Source organism: Drosophila subobscura, chromosome J, assembly GCF_008121235.1.
Source record: "Drosophila subobscura isolate 14011-0131.10 chromosome J, UCBerk_Dsub_1.0, whole genome shotgun sequence".
NCBI classification, from domain to species: domain Eukaryota; kingdom Metazoa; phylum Arthropoda; class Insecta; order Diptera; family Drosophilidae; genus Drosophila; species Drosophila subobscura.
In genome coordinates, this window is record NC_048532.1 from 15,527,767 (window position 1) to 15,543,969 (window position 16,203).

At 45.5% G+C, this 16,203-nt stretch overlaps 1 long non-coding RNA gene across 8 annotated transcripts in view; it reads left to right on the forward strand.

Moving 5' to 3' along the window:
- LOC117894203 overlaps positions 1 to 16,203 on the forward strand; it is a 106,546-nt gene that overhangs the window by 54,777 nt on the left and 35,566 nt on the right. For all 8 annotated transcript variants that reach the window (XR_004648852.1, XR_004648857.1, XR_004648851.1 and 5 more), the window contains one exon: positions 6,569 to 6,647. This is a non-coding gene — a long non-coding RNA (uncharacterized LOC117894203). The remainder of the gene's footprint in view (positions 1 to 6,568; positions 6,648 to 16,203) is intronic.

Below are 16,203 nucleotides of genomic sequence, written 5' to 3' on the forward strand. Positions count from 1 at the left end.
AATATTTGTAACACATTAAACGCCAAGCGTTTTTCTAATGGCCAAGTCATTTGTTAGCCCCGCGAATGGAGTCGCCGCCGCTTTTTGGTGCGGATTTCGTGGAATGGGAGCCGCGCGTTGAATGCAATAATTGATACGTTTTTGGGCCCCCGCAAATCGTTTTTTTGGTACGTATTTCTTGGGAAAATGTTGAACCATTTTCGGGGATTACAATTTCTATCGATCTGTGGCAAAGACTTTCCCAGGTACAGGCAGGGGATTTACCTTTTGCATTCCACAAACAACACTCGGAGCACTCTGGAAGCAACATAATTAAACAAATATTTACACACTTTAGTTACTACAGAGGTCTCTCGCTGGAGGTGCACATGCCACATACCACATTTCCCGTGGCTGCTGTTTGGCTGTTGCCTCCGTTTGGTGGCTGCTGCAGCTGCTGCTGTACGATTTGTGTCTCTGATTTGTTGACCATTTGACAGACTTTCAGCTAGCGAAGGCTAGAGCTAACCCCCTCCCAATCATACGACCTGACATCTACAGTGAAAATTTCCCTCTGAACGAAATATCAATATGCCACCGTGGCAACAACAAACAAATCCAAACAGCGACCAGACCAGAGACCAGACACCATTTGGAGACACTTTTCTCCCATTGATTTTTGCCCCCAATCGATTTTTATGACATTTACGATGGCGATTTTTATTATTTTATATTTTTTTGTCAATTAAAAACAAAAAAGAAGAAATGAAATGAAATAATTTGTTGTTGTTTTCCGTTTTCTCGGCGATGACTGATGCCCGATGAAAACCAAAAAATTCCAGCACGCTTTATGACGTAGCTTTCGGATTGCGTTTTGCTTGGATTTCTGATCCCCAGATTATTCACAGTCTGTAAATCTCTGTAGTACTTTTATTTCTTTTCTTTGGAATGAGTTTCGGGCTTGATTTTCCATTGTATAGAGAGACAGAGAGACAGAGAGATTGTGTGGCCCACAGAAAATATTAAAAATTAATGTCGTTACGTTGATGAAACCCTATACATGGCGTGGGGCAGAGGAAGGGGAACAGCCACAGCTACCGTTCGAGGAGCTTGACATAATTTCTCCACTGTAAATCCCAATCCTACTCTGATCTTTCTCCATTGAAATCCCCGCAGCAGCAGCAGCAGCGGCAGCGGCAGTCATTAATTTGTCAATGATAATTCGTGCCCCCTGTCTGTCTCTCTGCTTCTTTTTTTATAATTGTTGAATGATATAACTTTTGCACTAACAATCGATCAATGTGTGGCATACATAAATTTCCAGTAACCAAGCGAGCAGTGGCTGCTGCCGACTGCCTGTTGCCAGTTGCCTGTTGCAAGAGTGAGTGAGTTACAGCCCAACGGTTGGCTGTGGTACTCTGAGGCACGATCTGCTGTAACTTTGAGTGCTGCCTGCACAAATTGCCAGCAGAGGAGCATCGGAGTAGCATCCAAGTAGCCTTAATTAAAGTGTGCGTTTTAAATGTCGGACATTTGGCAATTTATTGGGCTTTTTTATGCATCATTTGGCAGCTCTCTTTGGGGGCATGCACCACTCTCTAATTTGCATTGTCTTTGGCTGCTGCTGCTGCTCCGTCTGGGTCCTGCTCTTTGCACTCGAATGATCCATTTTAGGTTGTGCGATTTCTCAGTCTCTATTTTTATTGAGGGATAACAACATTTGTTTTATGGTTTCGATTGCTGTTGGTAGTTGTTCAATTAACCAATTGGCTGGCCAATTAGCCAACTAGCAGCTGGTGGTAGCAGCCACCAAGCAGCAGGAGTTGCCATTCCCATTCCTTGAATTACTTTAAGTGTGATTTGCCTTCCGTTTTAGATACTTCCCTCTGAGGTCCAATGCACTGTCAGGCCTCGTACTTGCACTTTGATTTCTATTGATTTCTACTTTGGGTTTTGCCATTGATTTATTGTGTGTGTAAAGTGTCATGCTGGTCGGACAACAGCCACCGCTGTGCGACTGCAACTTTAGCTCTCAGACTTTGACATGTCACACAATGTGCCACAGAAACAGACACCAGACAGACACACACCAGACACGCCGACAGTCGCAGACTTTGAAATGTCATTTATGATGAATTTACTCATGAATATTAACCGTAAATGCTAGCTAATCAGAATTTAACACTCAAAACCCAGCGACAGATTTCGATTTCCCAACACAGTCTGAATCTCTGTCTGAATCTGAATCTTTTTTGGCGTTTTTTTGTTTGCTGTCTGGCGATGCCAATCTCTGTGCGCTTTTCCAGTGGGCTTTTCCGATGCGGGTGTGTGTTTTCCAACACACCAAAAGAAAAATAGAAAAAAACTATTTGCTTTGTAGATTTGTGAATGATTTCCCACGATTTGCAAAAGCTCTTTGGGGGGAAAATGTGACTCATTTTTCAGCCAAAACAATAACTTGTAAGCCCACCAATTGGATTGTAGGCTAAGGGGGGGTTGAAGTGCAGCGGGGTAGATATTTCCAGAGCCCCGAAAAAAAAACAGATTTTGTTGTTTAACAAAAGCTTAAGTTTTAAACCACAGAAATCAATAAAAGACGAGGCTGCTCTTCGCGGGCCAAACAAAGGGAGCAACAGACAGCAGCCAAGAGGCAAACAGAGTCAGAGACGAAAATGTTGCAAAGGCGTGGGGGAGAGGGGTGTGTGCAACATGGTAGGACAGCAGGGGAGGGAGTGTTGTGACCAGGCTCCATCCACAATTGAGCAATTGAATTCGCACGCTTGCGCGCCTTCTTTTTTGCACTTACTCTTTGCAGAGAGGGTATACGGGTTGTGGGGGAGGTTTTGGCAGGCAGAAAAGAGGGGAGTAAGTGCGGAGTATGGGATATAATTGATTAGGATAAACTAGCTAGTGGATTAAGCCATTTCACAGCTATATTTCTATATGCACAGAGCAACAAGAAACCCTTCCTTTGGGGAAAACATTCGTTTTAAGATAATCTTTTGGTTTTCTTGAAGCAAAAACATTCAAAAACCTTAACTTCAGGCACTTTCTCTCAGCTAATCCATATCTTATGTATATCATATCCAAATTCTCCCAAAAGAGTATCAAGCATTTCGGCAACCAAAGCTCTTGCATCTTTTGCCTGCTTTTTGTTGCAGTTGTTGCACTTATTGCTGTCGTTATTGCTGCTGCTGCTGCTCCAACGGATGTCGCAGATGCATCTCGGAAGTTTGTCCTCTGTTGCTGTAGCTGTTGTCTCTTGACTGTTGACTGTTTGCTGTTGCCTGCCTGTTTGCTGTTGCCTGCCTGTTTGCTGTTGAGTAAAAAGCACAAACAGGCAACAGGCAAAAGAAAAAGAAGTGCCAGGCGAAAGATATTACAAAAATCAATTACCAACACCTCAAAATGTTGTTGCCACAGGAGACAACAGCAGCAGCAGCAGCAGCAGCAACATTAACAACGAGCGACAAAGCGACAGTGCAACAGAGCAGCAGCAGCCAAGCCTGTGGCAGGAATACCCTTCGAAGTGGAAACACCTTCTGGAGGTTGCCTGGCTGCAACCTTTGATATACTTTGGGCTTTAGATTGATTCAAAGTGTCCCAGGGAACGGCTAGACTCAGACAAACTGTTGGCCAAAATGTGCGTGGTTGTTGGTAATAGACGACACAATCATAAAAATGAAATATATCTGAGAATCTGCCATGGGGCGAGGGCGAGACGAAGGCGCGACTTGCGCAACGACTGCCTCATCAGCAGCAGCAGCAGCACAAGAAGAGGCAGCAGCAGCAGCAGGAGTGGAGTCTGTGGCTGTGGCTGTGTCTGCCCCCGCCCCGTTGTCGCTTCGATGCATCGATAGCCAAAAATGGTAAATGGGGATAAGCAGCAGAGGCAGAGGCAGAGCCTCCGAGAGAGCCACAGCCACAGCCACGCGTGGGCTGTCAACTTGGTTTCTGGCTAAAACGATGCTGTTGCCTTGCCCCCTCTGCCTGCCACATGTGTGTGTTGCATAAGCCACGCTTGGGGGGGTGTTCACTGCACCACAGAGATGGCAGGAAAACAGTCGCAGTCGCAGGCTCTGACTCTGACTCCCGCTGCCTTGCCAAATATTTAAATTATTTCATCGCATAACCGAAATGGCCAGAAGGCATGAACAGAGGCAATATATCTGCGATATATCTACGATCCCCCCACCCACCCCAAACCGATTCCGTTCCCGTTCCGAGTCGATCCTTTGGCACGGCCTCATATTTCATGCCTCCCCTCCCCGTCCGGGGGCTTCCAGTTCGTTTAACAATTATTATTGGTGATTAACACGGCATGTACAAAGCCCCCAGAGGGGGTTGGCAGGTGGAGCATACAGACAACCTTCGACACCTGCAGCAGCACACACGAGCAAGAGGCAGTGGCAGCAGCAGCTGAAACGGCAACGGAGGCAGCAGCATGTGGCGGCATGTGGAGCACAGCAGCAGCACCTCGACTCACGTTTGTCTTTTTAATTAAAATATTAAACGGAAAAATGTAACCAAGAAAATGGCAATGGAAAATACAATTTGCAGCACTCAACAGAGTATGGATAGAGGGGGGAAAGAGTGTGGATAGAGCGGGGGGAAGCAATGGAAAATTAGTAGAGAACAAAGTAAATTTCCTTTGTATTTGCTTGGGCCCCGCGTGATGTCATTTTCCATGCTGCCGGAGATCAGGTTTCCAAGTCAAACATAACTTTTTCGCTCTCAGTGTATCTATTCCAGCTATCGACACCTGTAGGAGCCCTCCCCCCCTCTCTCTGCGAGAACTGATCATCGTTTTTGGCATATCCGATGTTCGATTAACGATTCGTCGACAACTCGACAACAAATTGAAGATGTCGTCGCAGCGAGTCGCGCTGTCTGCCGTCTTCGGTCTTCGGCTATGCCATGAATAATGCAGTGACTGAATGAATACGAAATATATCTACCGTTTCTGCCGCGACCAGATCGTGCCAGATATGCGTGGCACTAACCTCTCACGCGTCACAGCATTATCTTAATTTCAATCATAATTTCACCCCGAAAAAACCACACGACAAACACTTGACAAACGCTTTTGACAAACGCTTTAACATGCATATTTTAAGGCAGCGTAGAAGATGCTTTCGAGAGCGATTAGGGCCCACGCAGAAAGCCGAAAGAGAGAAGAAGATTTCGATGTAAGAATTATGCAAATTAGCAGAGGAATGAAGCGAGCGACTCGAGCTGAAACCGAGGCCAAGACTCGGACTAAAACTGTGGCCAAGACTCGAGCTTAAAACTGAGACTCTTCGTTGAGTCTGAGGTTGAAACAACTTCTTGCCACAGCAGCCACGACCCCGTCGTTGCTCGTTCTTTTCTGTGTTTTTCCTTTGTTGTTCTCTTGTTTTTTTTGGGGGGTTTCAAATCAATAAAAATTATGTTAATTAAATGCCATTTCATTGATGGAACATAAAAATCCACACGCCATGCCAGCTGCTAGCTGCCAGCAGAGTGAAACTCTGGCTTGAACTGCGAGTTTGGGGCTTTGGGTTTTTGAGTTCATTCACAAAAATACACGCCCTAGAGGCGCAAAGAAAGAGCTAGCTCTGTGTAGTCTCTGGGGGCTCTGCCAAAACACGATCGTTAACAGAATTCTTACGCAGCAAACAACGTGCTGGTTCATGTCGGACCAGGTCTCTGCCGCTGCCTGTGCCTCTCCAGCTGTGCGCTTGAACTTGGCCAACTTTTGGCGGCGGCATGAATCACCTTTCTGACTTCACCTATCTTTTCAGGCAGGAGGCAGGCAATCGGGCAGGCAGCAGGGGCAGCATGAGGCATGCACAACAACAAAAAGTGTGCCAAGTGGTCAGAGGCAGCAGCAGCAGCAGCAGCAGCATTCTACGGAAGTTTATTTGCCCGCATTTTTGGCATCGTCAAGGTCCAGGCCTTTTGCACTTTTGTGGCCACAGAAAGAGAGAGATATCGAGAGGGAGGGATGGAGATGGCTGGAGCGACTCAATCAATCAATCAATAATGAGGTTTCTCAATTCAGGCAGCCAAAAAGCCAGGGATCAGGCTTTTTGCTTTCGGTTTTCTGCCATCAATTGCAGTGCCAAAGTCTCCTCTATTGGTTGGATGATAGTGAAAAATATACTTGTATGAGTATTCCCCCCATGATTTATGTTCTGTGATCTCTGCAGGTTGCGGCTCATAAATCATCCATTGAAGAACTGGTAGCCAATTGGGGTGACTAGAACGAGGTGCCTCGTTTTGTGGCATTTGTGGCGAAGAGATCTGAGAAGAACAGCTACAGATGGCAAAGAGATTTAGGGATATTTTATGTTAAATATTCCCAAAACGATTCCAAGTGTTGGCAAAGATTTGACCGAATGGAAAGATGATATTTGTAATCCCAAAAATATTGCTAAAGGGAAATTTATGGATTTATTCTAGGAGAATCTAAGAATTATTAACAATTTTGACAGATCATAAATAACCATGCCAAATGGAATAAAATTAAAGAATTTTCTATAGTTTTGCAATGTAAATTGATTTCTATTAATAGTTTCCAAAATTATTTACACATTTTTCTTTGCAGATTAAATTTATCGGGAAAATCCAGCCAGCGAAGTGGAAAACCAAGTATAATGAATGGATTTTGGTGCTACAGAATTAAGGTAAGATATGGAAATAATATTTATTTCGCATTTAAAGTTACACAAAAGACTCCCAAATCTGGAATAGGTTTCAAAATAGTTTTCTGCATAAGTTTCCTACTTTTCCTTAAGCAACTTCAAACTGAATTCTTTTTTAAGAATCAATAAAATGTTAATTTCTGATTGAATGATTCTCTCGTTGCTCTTTCCCCTCTCCGCCATGCCTGCTCTACTTTCCCCAAAGCAACACTTGTTCCCCGTATCTCTAGATATGTATCTCCTTTAGAGCAATAGATAGACGCCTTCTCCTTGCCACCTGAACATGGCTCTCAAATGAAACAAAAGCGCGTCAAGGCAAACACTTGCCACACATATTCCACTCTCCTGCTGCTGCTCCAACTGGGACCGCAGTCTCCTCCTGCCTCCTCCCATGTGCTGTTGCTGTTGTGTTGCCCCCTCGTTAATGTGTCACCTTCGCTGCTGAATTGTGTCTCTGCGGCGGAGAGACTTCGACTGGTGGACTCGGACGTGCACTAGTTTTCGCCTCGGTGTTTTATTTTTTTGTATTTTTATCTCTTTGTGTCAGCGACAACACACAAAACGGCCGCCGACCGCCGACTGCCATTCGAGGCGGCTCCTGGTAGTCCAGTAGTCCAAGTCCAGCACACACTCGCATGGGCTGTGCCCCGTGCTCCCCACTGTAGTCTCTGGGTGCTTCGGTGCCTGGGTGCCTGGCTGGCTTGGTGTTGATCAAACGTAAATGTCAGGCCAACTGACAGTTTGACAAATATTGACGACGCTTCGCGCAAAGCGAGGCTCACGACTGCTGCTCCAGTCCACTGGTTGCTCCACTTGTGGCTCCCATGCTGAGTCCAGGAGAAGGTGCAACAGGAGGAGATATCTCCTCTGGGTAGGGTATCTCTGCAGTGCTCCCCATAGGGTAATTAGTGGCTCCTCCGAAACTTTGGGCCGCCACTTTAGCCGCTGTTTGTCGGGGAGTTTTGGCCACTACTTTTGCTTGCCACTTGCCACATAGATATAGTCTTTGATCTGCCACCGATAGCCGACAGGAGGGAACAGTGTATGGAAATCTATTTGCCACCTACTTGGAGGTGTCTTAGCCTCGCTTTGGAAAGGTTTTCCATCAGCATCTTCCCTTTTCGCTGTGAAAGCACCTTTTTCTTTGTGTTTTTTCCACAGAAACTTGTCTTGCCATTGATTTTCCATGCCTTAACTCTACTCCTGATAGATTTTCCCCTCTCTGTTGATACTTTTACCCCGCTTATCCTTGAGTTTTTGACCACTGTGCCACCTGGTTTCTGGCCCACATTTGCCTGCTGCTGACTGCTGCCTTCTGCCGCTTGCTGCCTGCTACCTTTTGGACTTATTTTGGATCTGTATCTGTGAGATACTTTCGTATACAAAACATGCTTTTAGCAGCATTATAAACATTTTGTTTCCACCAACATTTTTGCTACTATTTGTCATCCTCATCCTCCCCAAGCCGCTGGACAGCATTCCGCGAATCCAAAGTCATTTTTTGGGGCATATTCAGGGGGCAATCTTTAATTGCTTTTGATAAATCGCCGCTTAATCCGCTTAAGTATTTTGTTGTGGAATGGAGTGGAGATTTGCATTTCGTTTTTGTTGTTTATTTTTGACTAATTTTTCAGTGCACTAATTAAACAAAGGACACGTCATGGAACACACTTTAAGCTTCCCCCGCTCAAGACCTCGTATAAATTTGAGACTTTGTCCGCATTTTGGAGGGGAAGAGGGTGTGTGAAGTTTTGTGGCTAATTAGCGTGGGCTATGGACCATGCCACAAGCCATCCATCATGCCACAATGCCAGACATCATCACCACATCACAACAAATCTTTCCATTTTCAATTGAAAACTGAAATTGAAATTGAAATCGAAAACGAATCGAATGATGGGTTGGTTTATTGAGTTTATTGGGCAATGTCCATTAAATTATTAGCTTGGCCAACAGCCACGGCAGTGCCCCCCGTGTGTGTGGCACGTAGTTAACTCATTAAATGAATCGAAAAATCAAAAGCCGAAATCGAATTTGGTGCCGGAGTGGAGCCTCCTTAGCCTCTCCAATTATAAAGCAATTGAATTAGTTTATGCCCCTCATTTGGGGTCTGGTGTTGGCGAGCTTTTGATCTCTATCTCGATCTCGCCTTCTCCCTTTTCCCCTCTCAATGATGGCCAATCAATCCATCATCAATCAGCCGCCAATCTATTGATTATGTAACAGAAACAACAGGCTTTTCTCCAGCCTCCACTCCAGCCTCTCCTTTCCTGCAGGGCCTTACAGCTCGTGACTTTCTTGGTCTAATTGAAGTCCGAAAACCAAAGTGCGAGGCGTCGTGATGTGCAAATTTATAGCAGATTCCAGTGCGTTTTTTTGTTGTGTTTCCCATAAAGTGGGTTACTGGCTTAGTGGGGCACACACATTCAGCGATTTGCTTACGAAATCTGATTGAATGCCGCAGGGCAGGGCCTTGATCGCAGGAGGCATCTACGCGCCACAAATGAGTCTTCGAATCACACATGTGGTCTCTCCCTCTCCTTGATTTTCTCCAATTTTCATGGTTTTCTCCCGCTCTTCATGGTTTTTTCTCGCTCCTCAAGGATTGTGTCTCCACCTCGTGGATTGCTCTTCATGGATTGTAAAACCAAAAGTTGGTTGTACCCCTAAATGAGGCTTGTATTGCGTGTCATGATCGTATAAAAAAAGTCTTTAACCCGTGGCACGCGCCTCATAAAAAACATAAACTTCAGTGTCGACAAAATGCGGCATAATCAAGGGGCCTCAGCGAGGGGTTCCCTTTTTGTGTTTTTGAGCAGCCAAAAAGTCAGGATAAAGTCAGGCAAAAGTCGGTGATAAAAACCAACCCCACAGAGGTCGCTGGACACACACATATTTTGTGGCACAATTTTAGCACCTTTTAGGCCCAGAATGGTTTGGGTTCTTCAACAAATTTATGGGTAACACACCGTGTACCTTGAAGAGAGGTCAAGAGGTTAGTTTCGGGGATGAAATGTATGCATTTTTATGTATTTTGACTCATCAGAAAATGAAAAAAAGGACTCCATGGATGATGGACGAAAATCGTGGCAGGACACGCGACCTCGAGCGCATAATTTAGCCCCAGAGTCCCGAGGGTTGCCTCACAGGCACACAGGAACAGGGACATGCGTGTGACATATGGTTAATGAAAACGTTAACTGATGATAAACGTGGCTAAAAGAGAGCGGGAGGGGAACGGGAGGGGAGTTAGTTCTGTTCTTCTTTCTGACATTATCATTAATTAGCGATGGAAATGGAAATGGTATGGGTAGGGGAACGGTAATGGGGCGGATGGATGGACAGGCGATAGGCGGAGTGTGATAAATGTTGGCCCGCTCTTGAATTTAGCAACATTTAGCATGCAACAGACAGACTGTGGCTCTGACTACAGTTGCAAGTTGCAAGTTGCAACTGCCACGACCAACGCATCTTCCATGAGTGAGTCAGTCCGTGGGTTTTGTTTCGTTTCGTTTTTTTATGGGTTTTCTTTAATGTTTTTTATGCTGCCTGCCCGCCCATGTGCTGCGATCCACGTTTGAGCGGTATCCAAAGAGGGATGAGGGGCAGAACTCGATAGCGGAGACTTTGTTGCAACGTTTGTGACAGGCCACAAGGAAGGAAGTTTTTCGATATTTGTGGGAATGTAATTTCAGGTTTTCGGCATATTTTTGGTGTGTCTCCTGGTATAAATTATAGCAATAAATCGATTTTTTCTGTACAGATTGCATATTTGAATGGTTTGAAGCACTTCTTCCTGGTATTTTCTCATAAAAGTATGAATATTGAAAGCCTTTCTTCACCACGTATCGATCTCTTAGCTCTTTATGTAATTTCTCTTACTTTTTATGCATTTTGCAGCCATAATTAGTTGGATTCTTGAACGATTTTCATTAAAATTAAGCCTCTAACTGTTTAAAGATTCATTCCTACAGTAAGAAATCAAGATTTCAGGTCTTTCTGCTCCACGAATATCATATTTAAATGTTCCTCTTGGCCTCTCCCCAAGTTTAAACCATTCCTAATAATATAAAATATACAATTCTCAGAAAATTTGCTATCCTTTTGCATGTGCCAAATGATCAGTCATTCCTCTGAGCAAATAGTTAGGGCATTCCCTCCATCGGCTTGCCTTAGCTCTCGTGTTTTCTGTGTGTTGTGTCTCTTCCATGTAATTGGTCTTTGTTTGCCATTTGATGTCATGTTCTTGGGTTCTCGCTGTTGCGTCCCGTGTAGGTTGCAATGATTGTGCAACACGCAATTGCCAGTTGTCTCCTCTGGCTCTTGTGGCTCCTCTCGCCGTAAGCTTCTTTTCATTTGCGACTGATTTGCCGCTTCGCCAGCCATTTGCATGGAAATGTGTTTTTTGGCCAAATTACGCGTGCTCTTGGGCCTTGTTTATGGGCCATTCCGTAGCTGCCGCCAACCCACGAATGGTGTTTGGGTGTTTGCGTTTATTTGAGCTATATTTGTGGTAAATTATGGCGGCTCCTTTTGCTGCCACACGCCGCACTGGAACGCAGCGGATGTAAGCAATTGAACGTGGAGATTGTCACTCGTTTGTGCCACAGCCAAAGATATAGATGAAGGTTATGTGTGCATGTATCTGTGGGATCCCCCACAAAGAATCGACGGAGTAAAAGGGCAGAAACTGTTCCATCATACGGTAGCCATCAACTTTAATTGAGATTGATTGTGGGGCAACTTCCGTTTCACGGATACGCATTGCACGTTGCACATTCCCCAGAACTCTGCGATAGTGGGATGCTGATAAGGTGGAGACTGAGAGACCCCTTCCTAAAGGATGCAACAGCAGCAGCAGCAACAGTTGGTGTGTGGGCACCATGACATCTCCTTCGATCTCTGGGGTCGAGAAAGATTTATGAGCTCTTCTGCTGCCCCCTGCCCTTGCTGTCTGCTCTCTGCTCTCTGCCACTTGTGCTCATCTCTCACACATTTGCAGTTGCATTGATTTTTGTCACTTGGGGGCATGCCGATTGGCATCGCATCGTCGCGTGCCCCAACAATTAATCAAGAGGCAGGGCCCTGCACAGACTGTTGGCTGCTGGCTGCTGGCTGGCTGGTGGCTGTGGCATGTGTATCTGTATCTCATAAATGACAAGCCAAATGACATATGAAGAGTGATGTCGCTGTCGCTGTCGCTGTCGATGGTTGGGCAGCAGGAAATGATTGCTCAGTGTCTGTCGATTTTGTTGAGAAATGAAACAACGATAGGCCCTTGTATATTCGTTTCTTATTATTTACTTTGGTTTAATTTTAGTTTAATTTATACTCTTTCCACTCTTGGCGTTGCAAAGCCTTTTTTTTAGCCTTTTGCAACACCTCTGAGTGGAATTTCCAGCTCTGCTGCTGGTCAAGGCTGCTGCCCCTGCCCCTAGGGCACACCGTTGCCTGCAGGAGGCCATGGAGGAGGAGAGTGCAGCTAATGGGTTGCGTTGTCGCTATTGTTGGTTGGTTCATGGGGCTAAATATGGTCATTAGGTTTGTCACGGCACGACTTGGCCACTCCACTCCGATCCACTAACAGTATTTGCCCGACAGCTATTTGGGCCAAATTGAGAGCCATGTTTGCGCCTGATTATTATTATGCTTATGCTTATGCTTATTACGAGTATTGTAAGTATTAACCACAGAGGCACATGGCCACAGATCGGGGGCATAGAATCAGAAAGAAACTGCTGCTGAAACAGCTGCAGATCATTTATTGTGTTGCAGCAATGTTGTTGTTGTAGGTGTTGCAATTAAATATGCAAACCGTTTTTCAAATGTGTCTCGACTCAAAAACCAAACGCTACTTCGACGCGACTCGAGTTCAAAGTCAAATTGCCAGCGCATTTGGCAGGCAGCCCATTGCCTATCTCTCTCTCTCTCTTTCCCACTCTCTCTCTATCTCATTCTAGGGTATATGTACCTCAATTTCGATTTCGAAAAGTTCATTGCCAAATGCAACAGCCACCGCTTTGCCCATGGATCGATATTTGCCAGCAGCCGATCACTCGGTCGATCAACTGCAGCTGTGGCTCGGAGTCTCTGGCTGTGGCAGCCCGGCATTGAGTCACACGCCGGACAGCGGCCAGGGTTTCCAACCTCCAACTTCTCTCCACTTCTCCAAGTGCCGGTTGCTGCCGTCTGTTGTTATTGTTGTTGCTGCTACTGCTGTGTGTGGCTTTTGTTGTGCCTGAAAACAACAGCGAACCGTCAACGATGCTGTTTTTTGTGGGCGGCTGGCTCACTGGCCAAATGGCTTTGGCTACACTTTTTTTAGGTAGGGTATAACCAGTGGGTGATTAGGTCTAAGGAAGAAATTTAAAGTGCAATTTTTTCTTGCTGCCAAATAATTCCCCTCGAGCAACGACGTGGAATCGCAATTGTCTCATCTTTAAATCTTTATTTAATGTACGAGCAATCCTCCGTTCCATTGCTCTCTCTCGTTCTCCACAATTAATTCTTCCTGCGCTCTCCCAGCCGCAAAAACAACAACACCCATACGCGGATGATTCCGCTACCTAAGCTGATCTGCTCCTATTCTTGCATTTTTGGCAGCCTCAAATGAAAGTTCGCCATCTCTCTCTCTCTCATGCTTCTTCTCTGCAAGCTTCGCTGCACTCTCGAAATTCCTTCTTTCATTGCTCTCTCAGCAACAAGAGTGCGCCCTGCGCGTCCCAGAGAACTCACCATGGAAGTTTTTTGTCATTTACAACCCTTGTCGTTTGACATTGACGAAATCTATTTTTGTGACGCTTTTGTGTGGTAGGCTCCCATTGTGCGGCACTGGCGCGGGACCGACCTGGCTACTTTGCGTGAAGCCTTGGAAATAATTAACGGGATCTCAAACTTTGCTCTCGCTGTTTCCATATACCTTATTCTCCCTTTTAGAGCATTAAATAGTCGCCCAATGTAGGCAGTTGTATTTCCTTTATCGCTTGTTGCCGTTTTCGTTTGTCTGTTTTTCTCTGGCTCTCATTTTCGTTATAAATTCTAGGCATAGGACCATATCGTTTTCATTTTGATTTTGATTTAATTTACGGTTCTCGAGCCACGGACAGAGTCCCCCAAACCCCCCATACCATTTGGACTTCAGATCAGACACTTTGAATAATGTTTGTCTATTTATAAATATGAATTATTTCCCAGCAGATAATAGAGAGAGAGAGAGAGAGAGAGAGAGAGAGAGAGAGACAGAGACCCAAGCAGCGCTCCCGGGCTGTGTGCTCCATTGTGTGTTGCATTTTTAATTGCTAATTAATATCTCCGACACACGAAAAACCATAATCGAGTGAGAGATAAGTGCGATTTAAGTTTTTCAATTAACCAGAGCTAGACCCCTACCCACCTCCCTCTCTGCTGCAGACACCTGGTTTAAGTTTGTTTATTGCACTGATATTTCACATTATAAATTTAATTTAATTATACGTGAAATGGTTCCCCCAACTGCATGGACTGCGTGGACTGTGGACTGCTGGGACTGGGGATGCATGCGTGGGTGGGTGCATGGCTGGCTGGCTGTTTGGGCTGTCTGTTTGTGCAACTGCAACAACAGCGACACGCGGTGCTGCTCAGACTCGCATTAAACAGCAATTAAGCTTAATTATAGTTGTCGCCGTTTTTAGCCAGGCTTGTCTTGTCTCTCCTCTGTGTATGTTGTATGTGTGTTGTGTGTCTTGTCTTGTGTCTCATACTGTTGTATGCAAAGCAGGCGCACGTCTGGCCAAAAAAAGACCAAGAGACACCATAGACCCATAGACCATAGACCAGACTCTTCGGGCCAGTTAGCATCTGGTTAGCAAGGGGGGCGGAGGGCGGTACGGTACGACTGCGGTTCCTGTTTCTCTTGGTTTTCCGTTTTCGATTTCGGTGGTGGCCAAATGCTGTACTGTGGCTCCGTCTTGCCCCTAATCCAAGCCAATGTCGGTCTGTCAGTCAGTCACTCGTTCATTCAGTCAAGAGACACGACGACTGCGGCGACTGGTGGAACACTGCGCGACACGAGCACGAGTGATGGTCGTCTGCATTTGTTCGTCTCCTCCAGGCTTCCTTCCACTAATGGTGGCTTTTAGGTTTTTGGTTTTTTGTTGGTTTTTGGCTTTTGAGTTTTGGCCTGGCTTAAAATGGATGAGCCTGCTAAGGAGTCGCCTGAGTAGTCGCTGGCCGCGGCCGCGGTGTGTGGGTTCGTTCGGGTTTTTGAGTTGTGGTTGTTGTAGGTGTGTTGCAGGCAGGCTGGCTGGCAGCCTGGCAGCTGGACTCTTGTCTGAACGAAAGTAAAAGGTGTTGCAAGCGTGCAAGATGTTTGCCGTTGGGGTGGTGGCAGCGGTGGAGGCGGCAGGGTGCAGCCAAATTGATGTTAGTGGTAGAGGAAGAAGAAAATCATAGCTTGCTGCCGCAGCCGACCAAAACGGGATATTTTATGGCATTTTAATGGGCTGTGTACAGTCACCACGTGCTGGAGTTTAGGGATGGACTTTTGACAGGGAGATCTGGCAGCTCGGGCAGGACTACTATCGAGGCGGTATTGATGTGGTTTCCCATTTGGGGAGATCGTTGTGGGGCAAATGCTTAGCCATTGTTGACGTGTCTAAAGTTCCAACTGTAGAAATTCCAAATTAGGAGGAAAATATGATTGGAAAAATATCCAAATTAAATGTCTTCTGTTAACTCTCAAATATACTTGCTTAAAGCAGAAAAATAATTATTTTAAATGGACTCCCCAACGCTCCCAAAGGCGGATAAGGTACCCGTGTAGTAGGTGTTGCCTTTCTATTAATTATTGAATAACCCAAAAACATCTCATTCATTGCATTCATTTCAATTCAATTCATTTGGCATTCTGCTATTCTGCCATTCCTTCGTAATCAATCAGATTTCGAATGCCAGTCGTTTCGTTCACTTAATTAGCGTTCAAATTAAAACATATTCTCCCTGTGTGGTGCATATCATTACGGGGTGCGGGGTACACATTAGCCGTCGCCTGGCATAATGAGTGCAGTTCCCCCATCCACCCAACCCTTCTCTGATATGTGTGGCTCCCCCAACAAAAGCGCACAAATTAATTGAAATCATGAGGTTTATCACATATCTGCGATCTGCGACTGAAATCGAATCAATTTTATAAAAAGTCTCTACCCTTGCCGCACTACCTTCTGCCTCCTTCTCGATTGTTCATCATTCAAGTGGGTGCTGTAGACAAAAAGCTTTGTGGCATGTACTCGTGCCTCGCACTCGCACTGGTACCGCGTATGCATAATATCAATTTGTGGGGTCCTCAGACATACCGACACGTACGAGTCGCGCTGCTCTTTGTGTGCGTGTGTGTGTTTGCGCTTATATTAAGTTTATCTAGCAATCTTAAGCCAATTTAATAAGCGGGTTGCCCCGTTGTGGCCGCAAAGTTGAGCTGTCAGTCGTAATATGATTAATCAGCGCACCGCACAACGCCGCTCCACCAGCCAACAACGCACCACAATTGAAGATACTCGGGTAC